Consider the following 12648-nt stretch of genomic DNA (forward strand, 5'->3'; position numbering starts at 1 on the left):
TCCGGCCCTAGCTTGGACATGTTTTTGGAGTAGTAGCCAAGGGGAATTAATCACCCCTTGGCCGTGTACTACTAGGAGTATAGTAGGAAAAGGTTTTTCTACTGTCGTGCCCTAGAAATTCGATTTCATAAAATAATATTTAACATTAATAAAGTGATAAAAGACAATCATCATTATATTTTTATATGTGTCATACATGTTATAAAAATATAAGGTCAATCGGAATATGTTTTAAAGGTAATAAAGGAGATGTTGGAATGGGAAATGATCTTTTGCCACCCAGTGGTGGTCCCCTAGCTAGTGGTGTGAATTTTAATTGTACTCGCAAGTGCATGAATCGTTTGTAGTTAATGGAGTGCAAGTGCGAGGTCGATCCAAAAGGAAATTATGTTTTTGAAATCAAAATTTATGACTAAATTAATCAAATCCTAACCTAGTTTCCAAAAAAGGGTTTGTTTTTGGTGAATAAAAGAAAACATAAATAAAAGAAAACAAAAGAAAATGTACTAAGGTTTTGGAATCCACACCCACTAAATCATAACAACATACTCTATGTTCATCAATATTAATCTGAAGTTTTCACTATTAAAATCTTAGGTATGTTTTACTATGCTTCAAATATTTAATCAAAATCATCCCATGTATCAATTCTTATACAAATCACAAAAGAAATCCAATTTAAATTAAATCATCAAGTGTATCCGTAGATCACAATAAGATATCCAATTTAAATCAATATATCAATTATATCCGTAGAATAAATCACAAGGGATATCCAATTGTTTTATAAATAAAAACCAAGCAATCAATTATGTGAAATTATCTCAAATCATCAAATGTATCATCAAATCACAAAAGATATCTAAGAATCATTCCACACATTGAAAAGAAGTAAAACATTGGAAAAAATTAAACAAAATAAAATCGGATAGTAAAGACTTACATGGAAGTATTGTTGTTCTTCATCGATGAGGCTTCATCCTCAACCTTAGTTGAGAATTTAGCTACACATTATTATGAAAAATAAATCCTAAACCTAAAGAAAAAATAAACTAAACAGAAGAAAATATATTTGGTCTTTAGCTTCCATTTCTTCTTCTTGAGGCTTAGCAATCTATTTATAAGGAGAAAACAAATCTTAGAAGCCCTGGAAATTCTAGAAAAATCATACTTCAATCTCCTAGGCAAATTTAGAAGCAATCCTAGTACAAATCAGAAAATAGGATTCGTCTAGATTTGGGTTCTTATATTGCAGGACACTTTTGGCATAGCAAACGTCCGAATCAGGAAAATACTACTTCACAATGATTTGTAGTATTTTGAGTTATATTTCCAACGCTATTAGTTTCACCTTAATTCGATATCTGAACGGAAAGTTATGGCCAAAATACTATGATATGTGCAGAATCTGAAATTTAATCCAATCCGATTTTGACTCCAATTAGAGAAATTCCGACTTAATCTTTTCATTGATTTGGTTAAACATAACCACATCATCTAGGTCTTCTCAAAGTGTGCTTTCTTTCAAACTTTACATTTTTCGGATTAAGATACAGCTAAAGAATTAACTAATGTAAATTAAGGGGTTTAAATATGCAATATTTTACACTCATCAAACACCCCCAAACTTACATTTTGCTAGTCCCTTAGCAAAACAAAATAAAAAAAATAAAATCAAAGCAAGAAACATAAATCCACTGTCGTGGGAGAGACGATTGCATTTAGCATATGCAACAAGCCTTTTAAACCATTAGGACTCCCTAGTGGACGAGTGAAGTCTCGTGAGGGTTTGCCAGGAATGATATCCACAAACATTTTAAAGCACTACGTTAATGTCGCACAAAGACTTCCACACAAACACATGGTTCAGATATCATGAGTAGGTTTAACAAGATGAACATCACAATCACATCATCAGGACATTAAAAATCATTTAACTCATAGCTGGAAAATTGAGACAACTCATGCTTAAATGAGTGCAAAGTGAGATAATTAACATAGACTCATGAGGTTTCAATTTTTCTCAAAGTTTGTACACCCCAAAATTCATAGGAATTCTATCAGATGAAAACAACCAAGGCTTAAATCATTTTTTTTTTTTTATTTTTTATTTTTTTTGTGTAGGTTGTGCAATGCCTGACTCCTTTAAGCTTTCTAATTGACCTATGTAACGAGTGTTGGGCCAATGACTCCAAAACCAGATGGTTTTAGGGTACTGGATGTAGAAACATCCATAAGGGCTTAATTACTCAAGTCAAAAAGGCTACGAAGTCAAACTAGCCATACGATCAACCAAATTGAATTTCTCATCTTTTTACGTGAACACTCAATGCTTAGTGAGGCAAGAGATCCGGTTACTCAATGAGAACTCAAATTGATGATATTATTATTATTATTATTATTATTATTATTATTTTCTTCTTTTTTTTTTCTTCCCCCCCTCCTTTTTTTTTTTTTTTTTTTGAATTTAAGCTAGGGTTTCATCAACAAATCATCCTATAAATCTTAAGACACATTTCTCAATTTAAATTTCATACCTCACAGAACCAATGCCAATGTGCTTGTGAAAATCAATTTAAATAAGTGAAGTCTCTTTAATCTAACAGATGAGTTAAAAGATTCAGATTTCTAAAGACATGCAATGTTCAATATGTTAAACAAACCAATGATATGCAAACCACAGTTGCGATGTAATCATGCTCAACATAATACATTTTTTTTTTTGAAAATTTTCTAGAACGAAAAGACAAATAAACAAACAAACAAATAGACAGAATGTTATTCCATACCCCAACCTTGAATTACACATTGCCCTCAATGTCTAGTTTAGAAATATATTACCAGAAGTATATTTCTGGTGTGAAAAAGGCCAAGGTGTGTTTTAGTGTTTAAGTTTGGGGGACGCCCTGGCCTTTTTCACACCTTGATCTTTCTAATGATAACTCTGGTTGTTGTTTGAATTATTTATCACAAGCACATTAGCATTGGTTCTGTGAGGTATGAGATTTGAATTGAGGAATGTGTGTCTTAAGATTTGTAGGATGATTTGTTGATGAAACCTTGGCTTAAATTAAAAAAAAAAAAAAAAACAATAATATCATCAGTTTGGGTTCTCATTGAGTAACCGGGCCTCTTGCCTCCCTAAGCATTGAGTGTTCAAGTAAAAAGATGAGAAATTCAATTTGATTGATCGTATGACTAGTTTGACTTCGTAGCCTTTTTGACTTGAGTAATTAAGCCCTTAGGGATGTTTTTACATCTAGTGCCCTAAAATCATCTGGTTTGGGAGTCACTGGGCCAACACTCATTACATTGGTCAATTAGAAAGCTTAAGGGAGTCAGACATTGCACAACCCACACAAAAAGAGAAAAAGAGAAAAAAAAAAAATACACATTTTGATTTAAGTCTTGGTTATTTTCATCTGATGAAATTCCTATGAATTTTGGGGTACACAAACTTTGAGAAAAATTGAAACTTCATTAGTCTATGTTAGTCTCACTTTGCACTCATTTGAACCTGAGTTGTCTCAATTTTCTAGCTATAAGTTGATCGATTTTAGCTGTCCTAATGATGTGATTGTGATGTTCATCTTGTTAAACTTGCTCATGATATATGAACCATGTGTTTGTGTGTAAGTCATTGTTTGAAAATAACATAGTGCTTTAAGATGTTTGTGGGTATCATTCCTGACAAACCCTCACGAGACTTTACTCGTCCACTAGGGAGTCCTAGGGGTTTAAAAGGCTTGTTGCATACACTAAATGCAATCGTTTCTCCCACGAAAGAGGATTTATGTTTCATACTTTCATTTAATTTTGTTAACAAACAAATAGACAGATTGTTTTTCTATACCCCAAACTAAAATTGCACATTGCCCTCAATGTGTAGTATAGAAATACATTACCAGAAGTAAGGAAACATCAAGGTGTGAACAAGGCCAGGGCGTACCCCAAACTTAAACACCAAAACACCTGTCAACAAAACTACCAGCAATATTTTCTCATAAAAACAAACATCAAAAGGTTAATTGCTGTCAGTTCAAAAAAAAATAAAAAAAATAAAAAATAAAAAATAAAAGGACAAGAAATAAAATGAAAAAAAGAAAAAGAACTTAGAAATTAAATGTGAAAAATAAAAATAAAATAAAAATTACTATTCCTTCCCCGATCATTTGGATGTCCAACCAATTCCGTCCATCCTTTCTTCTTTAGAATTTGATACCCCTCTGGCAGAATGTTTCGTCCTTTTAGGTAGCTTACTTGCTTGCTTCGAAGGATCTTCTTAGGAAGATGATTCCTAGATTTGTGACCTTGTGTGCATAGATCCTTAACAAATTTATCACAAGACGGCTCTTTGAGGTATTGAAGAATTGAATCTTGGGGCTCATGAAGTGTCTCAAGAGGGACTGTGATGAAGGAATGAGCTTCAGTACTCACTTCCTTGTTGTAGGGTTGATTTGGAGTTGACAGGAGCTTAATTTGTTCCAAGTGCTCAACAGACCCCACGTGCTCCTCTTTCTCTTCCTCCTCATTGTTATCCACAATTTCCTTACTCTCGAGTATGGTGATGTCAGGGACATGCTCATGACAAGAATGGCTAGCATCATCTTCATCAATCATGTAGTGCCCTTGAGCAATCAACTGACTTTGAAGCTCTTCTTCCTCTATTCTGTTGAATTCAGCAACCAGATAATCGATTTGTCTTTCCATCTTTGCAAAAGCTTGATGTGTGAACTGCGTAAGTTCTTGTATATTCTGGTTATTGCTTATGGCCACGTTCTTAAGCTCTTGTATAGCCTGACTACTGCTTATGGTGACGTTCTTAAGCTTTTGCATAGCCTGGTTGCTTTCCTGTATGAATGCTTTGAGAGTGTCTTCCAATGATGACGTTGGTTCTGGATAATTGTAGGATGAAGGATTGGGAGATTGGTGATCGAACTGCGGATATTCAGGATGGTGCAGTTCATGGTATTGGGGAGCGTAATTTCCCGTGGCTTGAGCTTGCCATGAAAAATCAGAATGGTTGCTCCAGTTCGGGTTGTAAAAATTAGAATTTAAATCAAACCCCAGGTTGGAGAAATTTGTGTTTATTTTTGTTCACAAGATGAATTAGAAAATTGTCTAGATGCTAGACAATCACTAACATGATGATAATGATTAAAACAATATGAACATGGTTTATGGGGGTAAAAATTTTGAGTGTAGTTGGTAGGAGCAGGTGTCCTACCAGCAGGCGAAGCATGTTGTGCAGAAAATTACTATAATTGTCAAAATAAAAATTCATACTTCACTCACATCCTGTAACATGCAAATATCCCACATAAAATATAAACCAAGTTTTTTTTTTTTTTTTTTCAACTAAAAAAAAAAAATGCAAGTGGGGTAGACAGAATTCTCCAAGAACCCAGGTTCGTTCCTAGGAAAGTGTGGGGGTTCACACAGACACTTTTAAGTCCCAAGACTTTCCTAGCCAGAACTTGCCTAGACACTTGGATAGTGCCGTAAGAGCACACTAGCAAATATTTTTTTTTTAGTTTTTTTTTTTTTTTTTTAGAAAAAGAAATAGTAAAAACAAATTGCAAGTAAAAAAAAAAAAAAAAAAAAATCCTAATTATAACTTGTAGAAAGATAAAATCAATTTAGAAATAAATTCTTTTAAAAAATCAAACAATTCCCCGGCAACGGCGCCAAAAACTTGATGTAAATTTTAAATGTACTCGCAAGTGCACGAATTGTTTGCAGTTAATGGATTGCAAGTGCGAGGTCGATCCCACAAGAAATTGTGTTTTTTAAGACAAATTTATGACTATATTAATCTAATCCTAACCTAGTTCCAAAAATTAAGAGATTTTGATTTTTGATAATAATAAAAAAAAAACATAAAGTAAATAAAGTAAAATAAAACAAAAGAAAAGGTACTAAGGTTTTTGAATCCACACCCACCAAATCATAGCAACATATTCTCATGTTCATCAATACACATCCGAAGTTCTCACTATACAACTCTTATGTATGTTCTACTATGCTTCAAAAAATAATTAAATCATTAAATGAATCCATTCTTTGCACAAATCATAAAAGATATCCGGTTTAAACCAAATAATCAAATGTATCCGTAGAACAAAACACAACAAATATCTAACGTTTTGATAAATAAAAACCCAAGCAATCAATTAAATGAAATTATCTCAAATCATCATATGTATTCGTAAATTACAATAGATATCCGAGAATCATATCAATAGTTGAATTGAAGTAGAAGAATTAGAAATAAAAAACTCAGAAAATCGGATAGTATAAACTTACATGAAAATATTGTTGCTATTCAATGGTGAGGCTTCATCCTCAACCTTAGTTGAAAATCTAGCTACACATGGTTAGAGATCTATTTATAAGGAGAAAACAAATCCTAAAAGCCCTATAATTTCTAGTACAATCGGAGGTTAGTCTTCTAGTTTGAGTAGGAGACTCAAAACTCAATCCAAGAAGGAAAAGGACTCCAAATTCGTCCAAATTTGTGGTCTTTTATTGCAGGGCAATTTTGGCATAGCAGACGTCCGAATTAGGAAAATCATATTTCACAATAATATGTAGGATTTTGAGTTAGCTTTTCAACGCTGCTTGATTCACCTTAATTTGATACTTGAACTAAAAGTTATAGCCAAAATACTATGATATGTGCAGAATCTGAAATTTAATCCAATCCGATTTTGATTTCAATTAGAGAAATTCTGATTTAGTCATCTCCTTGATTTGGTTGGACATAACCACATCATCTAGGTCTTTTCAAAGTGTGATTTCTTTCACCTTAAAGCTATTGTTTTTGTAAAATTGAAATGACTTCTAAAAGTAAAGTGTGTGCATAAGTGTCAACAAAAATTAAAGCACAGCGGAAAGTAAATGACACAGATATTTTTGTTGATGAAGTGGAAACTCAGTTAAGAGAAAAACCACTCCGGGGCAGCCAAAACCAGGAATTCCATTATTCAGAAGACAAAGCTAGATACAAGACAGTAACACTCACATGTACCGATGCAGTGGTCGTACCTTGATCTCTGACGTGTAACCTAACACGAACGCTTCCCAACCAGGTTCACCTACCTGAAGGGGTCTTCAATGGAACTCCTTACCTTAGAGCCGACCTCTAAGATAGACTTCGGTTTGCAGCACAGTACACTTGAAAAACGGCTTCAGAGGAGATATCATGTCTCTGAGCTCTAATGGAATTCACATCGAATTCTTCCAGCTCTAAGTGCCCAAGGACCCCTATTTTTAGGCTGGGGGTCAGAATGGGCGCCAGGCAAATTTTGCCTCGGAGCCGTCCGGACGGTGGGCCATGGCCGTCCGGACGGACAACTGTGCGACAGGATTTTCTAAGATTTTTGTGGAGAAATCTTTCCTGTATAAGAACATCGTCCGGACGGGATGGCTCGATCGTCTGGACGGACGCACGTCCGCTGCAAGTAATTTCCATAACAGGCTTCGCGTGTCCGGACCATGGGGCAGGAGTGTCCGGACGGCTAAACTTTAGAATGCAATTTCCATATCTGATGCACGTGCATCCGGACCATGAGAGTGAGACGTCCGGACGATTGAAGTCGAATCGTCAGTTACCATATACGATGCACCAGCGTCCGGACCACAGCTGTCAGATGTCCGGACGGTTCATTTTGAACTGCGATTTTGCCTTACGGAGATACGCGTCCGGGCGGGATACCACATCGTCCGGACGGTTGATTGATCTTCCCTTTCTTGAAACTTGGAAAGAATCAGTGATCCATTCGAGAACTGATAGGCGTCCGGACATGCTGCTGAAACGTCCGGACGGAGCAAGTTTGCACAGAAGCTTCTCGATACGATGTAGGTGTCCGGACGGAAGAAGCACGTCGTCCGGACAGGTGATGCTTGTCTGTCTGATGTCTGAATGGAGTGACATGTCGTCCGGAGGGAAGAAACAATAGACAGATGGGCGTCCGGACGGGATGACACATCGTCCGGATGGCTGACAGGGAACTTTGAAATTCTTCTGACTTTACTCTGAAAAGTGGAATCCCTATTTGCCGCATCTTTACACATAAGTAATTTTGTCCAAACACAGAATAAGGCCAAAATACTAACAAACTTCCTCTTTGGACATTCTGGGACAAAAATCACTTGATCGGTTTGAAAATACATTCCCGGTCCAAAATAAAAATTACTCCCCCTTTTTGTCACAAGGGGACAAAGGGTAAACAGAGTAATAAAACAATCAACTGAAATAAAAATTACTCCCCCTAACGGTCTCAGAAGGACCCGGGAAACAGAGTAATATAAGTTCAACAGTTTATCAAAAACAAGGATTGAACAAAAATGCTGACGAAACCTTCTTTGAGAGAGAGAAATGAGCAAAGTTAGAGCCTTCACATGGAAAGTAGCACACACACGTATTTCTATCTGAAAAACTAGTCATAGAGCAAGTCAGTATTATGAGAGCATGGAGGTGATAGACAAGTATAACACAGACAAAAGTTACCCTGCCAAAAAAAATGAAGATAGCCTGCTCAACTCATGTAAAGCGTGTGTGTGTGAAGACTCGTATCCATAAGGTTTGCATTTTACAAAAACAACAAGAGCCACCAGATTTTCTAGACAAGAGAGAAAATCAGAGACAGATTGGCCAAAGGTCAAACCTTATAATTTACTAGGGCCTAGTCACCCTCATCTGATACACTCCCCCTAAGTGACAGCACATATTTTGTTTTACTTGTATCATGAAGGACAAGGTAAAAATTTTACTTGCTCATAGAGGGCAAGGTAAATTTAAGCACATAAGCAGTGATTAAACATTTTAAAGCACAAAACTTTTTATGGATTACTGCTTGTAACTTATGATACTGCAAACTGTAGGGAGTGCCAGAATTTATAGGTGCTAGGTTCAACTAGCCTGAGGTCAATTTTGGCCATCCAAGCAAAAATCTCTTCTCTTATCAAAAATTCTAGGAGCAACGAGTCAGAGAAAGAAAAAAACGCACCTTTGGGGAGTCTAGGATAGTGCATGAGGTCATCACATGAGATAAGTTACTATCAAACAGAACAATGAGCAAGAAAAACTTTTGCACATGTCAGACTAATTCTCTTACCCACATGTATGCATAATATATCAATGCTCAACAAACTAGTAAAACAGAGAGAATACACGAAATAGCTGACATACCTTGTGAAAGACTTAACCTGCTACGAAAACTACCCCTCCCCCCCCCCCCCCCCTTTTTTTTTTTTTTTTTTAATACAACATCATGCTATTAGAGGACAAAGAGTTCATCCTAGCATGGAAACATCATGTCTAGGACATGTCACAAACACCAATGGCTTTCCGAAGAGACTCAAACTTGCTACCATCTAGAGGTTTGGTAAGAATGTCAGCCAATTGATTTTCAGTGGGGATGAATGAGAGAGATACTACCTCGGATTCCACAAGATCACGTAAGAAGTGATGCCTGATGTCGATGTGCTTGGTCCGAGAGCGTTGAACGGGGTTTTTAGAAATATTAATAGCACTAGTATTATCACAGTTGATAATCATAGTATCTTGAGAGAATCTGTAGTCCCCTAGCAATGTCTTCATCCACAGTAATTGGGTACAGCAGCTACCCGCAGCGATATACTCAGCCTCAGCAGTGGAGAGAGATATGGAGGCTTGTTTCTTTCTCATCCAAGCTACAAGATTGTTCCACACATAGAAACATCCTCCTGAGGTGCTCTTTCGATCATAAGCATTTCCAGCCCAATCTGCATCAGAGTATCCTGCAACAACAAGATTTGTTTCTCTAGAATACCAAATGCCATAAGAAAGGGTATCATTTACATACTTGATGATACGCTTTACTGCAGTGATATGAGATTCCTTAGGATTGGCTTGAAAGCGAGCATAAACTCTTACACTGAAGGCAATGTCTGGTCGGCTGGCTGTAAGATACATGAGGCTCCCTATCATGCTCCTGTAAAGGGATGGGTCAACTGATTTTCCTGCAAGATCACTGCTAATCTTGATACTAGTGCTCATGGGTGTGCGAGCACGACTCTTTCCATCCAATCCAAACCGTTTGACCAGATCCTTGGCATACTTAGATTGAGAGATGAAGATTCCCTCAGCAGTTTGCTTGACTTGAAGGCCAAGAAAGTAGTTCAGCTCACCAATCATGCTCATTTCAAATTCCTGCTTCATTTCTTTAGAGAACTCATGTGCAAGAGAGTCTAAAGTAGCTCCAAAAATGATGTCATCAACATATATTTGAGCAATCAGTTTATGAGTACCTTGATTTTTGATGAACAAGGTTCGATCAGCTTGCCCTCTTGCAAAACCTTTGCTTAAGAGATAAGTAGTGAGACGCTCATACCATGCTCGAGGCGCCTGTTTAAGCCCATAGAGAGCCTTCTTCAGCTTGTACACATGATGGGGATGATGAGGATCTTGAAAACCCTTCGGCTATTCTACATAGACTTCTTCTTGAAGAACACCGTTCAGAAATGCACTCTTTACATCCATCTGGTATAGCTTGAAATCAATGTGACAGGCAACAGAAAGAAGAATTCGAATGGATTCTAACCTGGCGACTAGGGCAAACATTTCATCAAAATCTAGTCCCTCTATCTGAGTATATCCCTGTGCAACAAGACATGCCTTATTTCTAACCACAGTACCATGCTCATCAGTTTTATTTTTGAAGATCCACTTGGTTCCTATGATATTCTGTTCTGCAGGACGGGGAACCAAGGTCCAGACATCATTCCTGGTAAACTGATAGAGCTCATCATGCATTGCAGATACCCATCCTTCATCTTGTAGGGCTTCATCTACTTTCTTGGGTTCTGTCTGAGTAAGATAACAACTGTAGGAGACTTGATTAGCTACTTCATCGGCTGGCTGAATGACTCTGCTTCTCAATCTGTGCCCTTCATCTAAATTCCCAAGAAGCTGCTGAGGAGGATGATTGTGATTGCCTAGGAGGATTAGCTGGAATATCCTCATCTTCGGAAGTAATGGGAGTGGAACCCGAAGTGGTAGGAGAAGATTCATCTAGAGATTCTTTTGAAGAGGGCTCAATAATATCAGTTGGAGCTGCTGAAGAATCAACTGAATCAATCTATTTCTCTTCCCCGCTGATAGATCTCTGAACTCCTTCATCATCAACAATCACATTTATTGATTCCATCATAGTTTCTGTTCTTTTCTTGAAGACCCGGTAAGCCCGACTGTTTGTGGAATATCCCAAGAAGATGCCTTCATCACTCTTGGTATCAAATTTCTCCAAATTTTCCCTGTCACGAAGTATATAACATTTACTCCAAAAAATTTTAAAATACTTCATTGTGGGTTTCTTACCTGGCCAAATTTCATAGGGAGTCTTGTTTGTTTCAGGCCTAAGGTAGACCCTGTTGATGATATGACAGGCAGTGTTTACAGCTTCTCCCCAGAAGTGTTGAGCAAGATTCTTTGAGTGGATCATCACATGAGCCATCTCCTGAATTACCATGTTCTTCCTTTCAACAACTCCATTCTGCTGAGGAGTAATAGGTGAGGAAAATTCCTGTTTGATTCCATAAGAGAGACATAGTTCTTCAAACTTGGAATTTTCGAACTCTCTTCCATGATCACTGCGGATTCTCATAATTTGGCAATTTTGCTCAACCTGAATTTTCTTGAACAAATGTTGAGCTACATCAAAGCATCAGATTTTTCTCGAATAGGAATGGCCCAAGTAAATCGAGAGAAATCATCTACAACAACTAGAATATATCTTTTCCCACCTAGACTAGCAGTCCTAGTGGGACCCATGAGATCCATGTGCAGTAATTCTAGATTTATGGAAGTACGAATACCTGAGGTCTTCTTATGAGCAGCGCGAGTCTGTTTCCCTAGCTGACAAGCCCCACAGACTCCTTTTTCAGTCTTCTCCATTTTGGGCAGGCCTTTAACAACATCTTTGCCTGCAATTTTCAACATATCGTAGAAATTGAGATGCCCTAACCTCTGGTGCCATAGCTCACTGTCATCTATGGTTGCTTTGTTGCAGAAGATCTAAGGGTCTGCAGTCAAACCAGCAAGGCCGTAGCAATTGTCAGCTGTTCTTTCTCCTCCCATGAACCATCTCCCACTGCTGTCAAATATATTACATTCCTTCTTGGAGAATTGCACCACCAAGTCATTATCACAGAACTGGCTGATGCTGAGGAGATTCGCCTTGAGCCCTTCAACATACAAGGCTTCTTGAGATGTTCCGAGGCCTGGGATGTCGATGACCCCTTTACCGATGACTCTGGATTGACTCCCATCTCCATAGGTGATTCGTCCTCCTTTGCCCATCTGAACTTCTTTGAGCAGAGTCTTATCACCTGTCATGTGTTTAGAACAGCCACTATCCAAATACCACAAACAAGTATTAAGAATTTTTAGTGCAGTATGAGAAACCAAGCACAGATTATCTTCCTTTTTGACCCAGACTTGTTTGGAAGTTTTCCTATGTTTTCTAACCAGGACAATCTTTTGCTCATTAGGGGTGAGGTATGCTAACTTCTCACTAATGAGACTAACCTGATTACTTAACATGCTGATTTGTTCTTCAAGACCTGGTTCTTCTTTTCTAGGGATAAGACTTTTGTTCCAAGGTT

Source organism: Alnus glutinosa, chromosome 1 (assembly GCF_958979055.1).
Source record: "Alnus glutinosa chromosome 1, dhAlnGlut1.1, whole genome shotgun sequence".
Taxonomy (NCBI): Eukaryota; Viridiplantae; Streptophyta; class Magnoliopsida; order Fagales; family Betulaceae; genus Alnus; species Alnus glutinosa.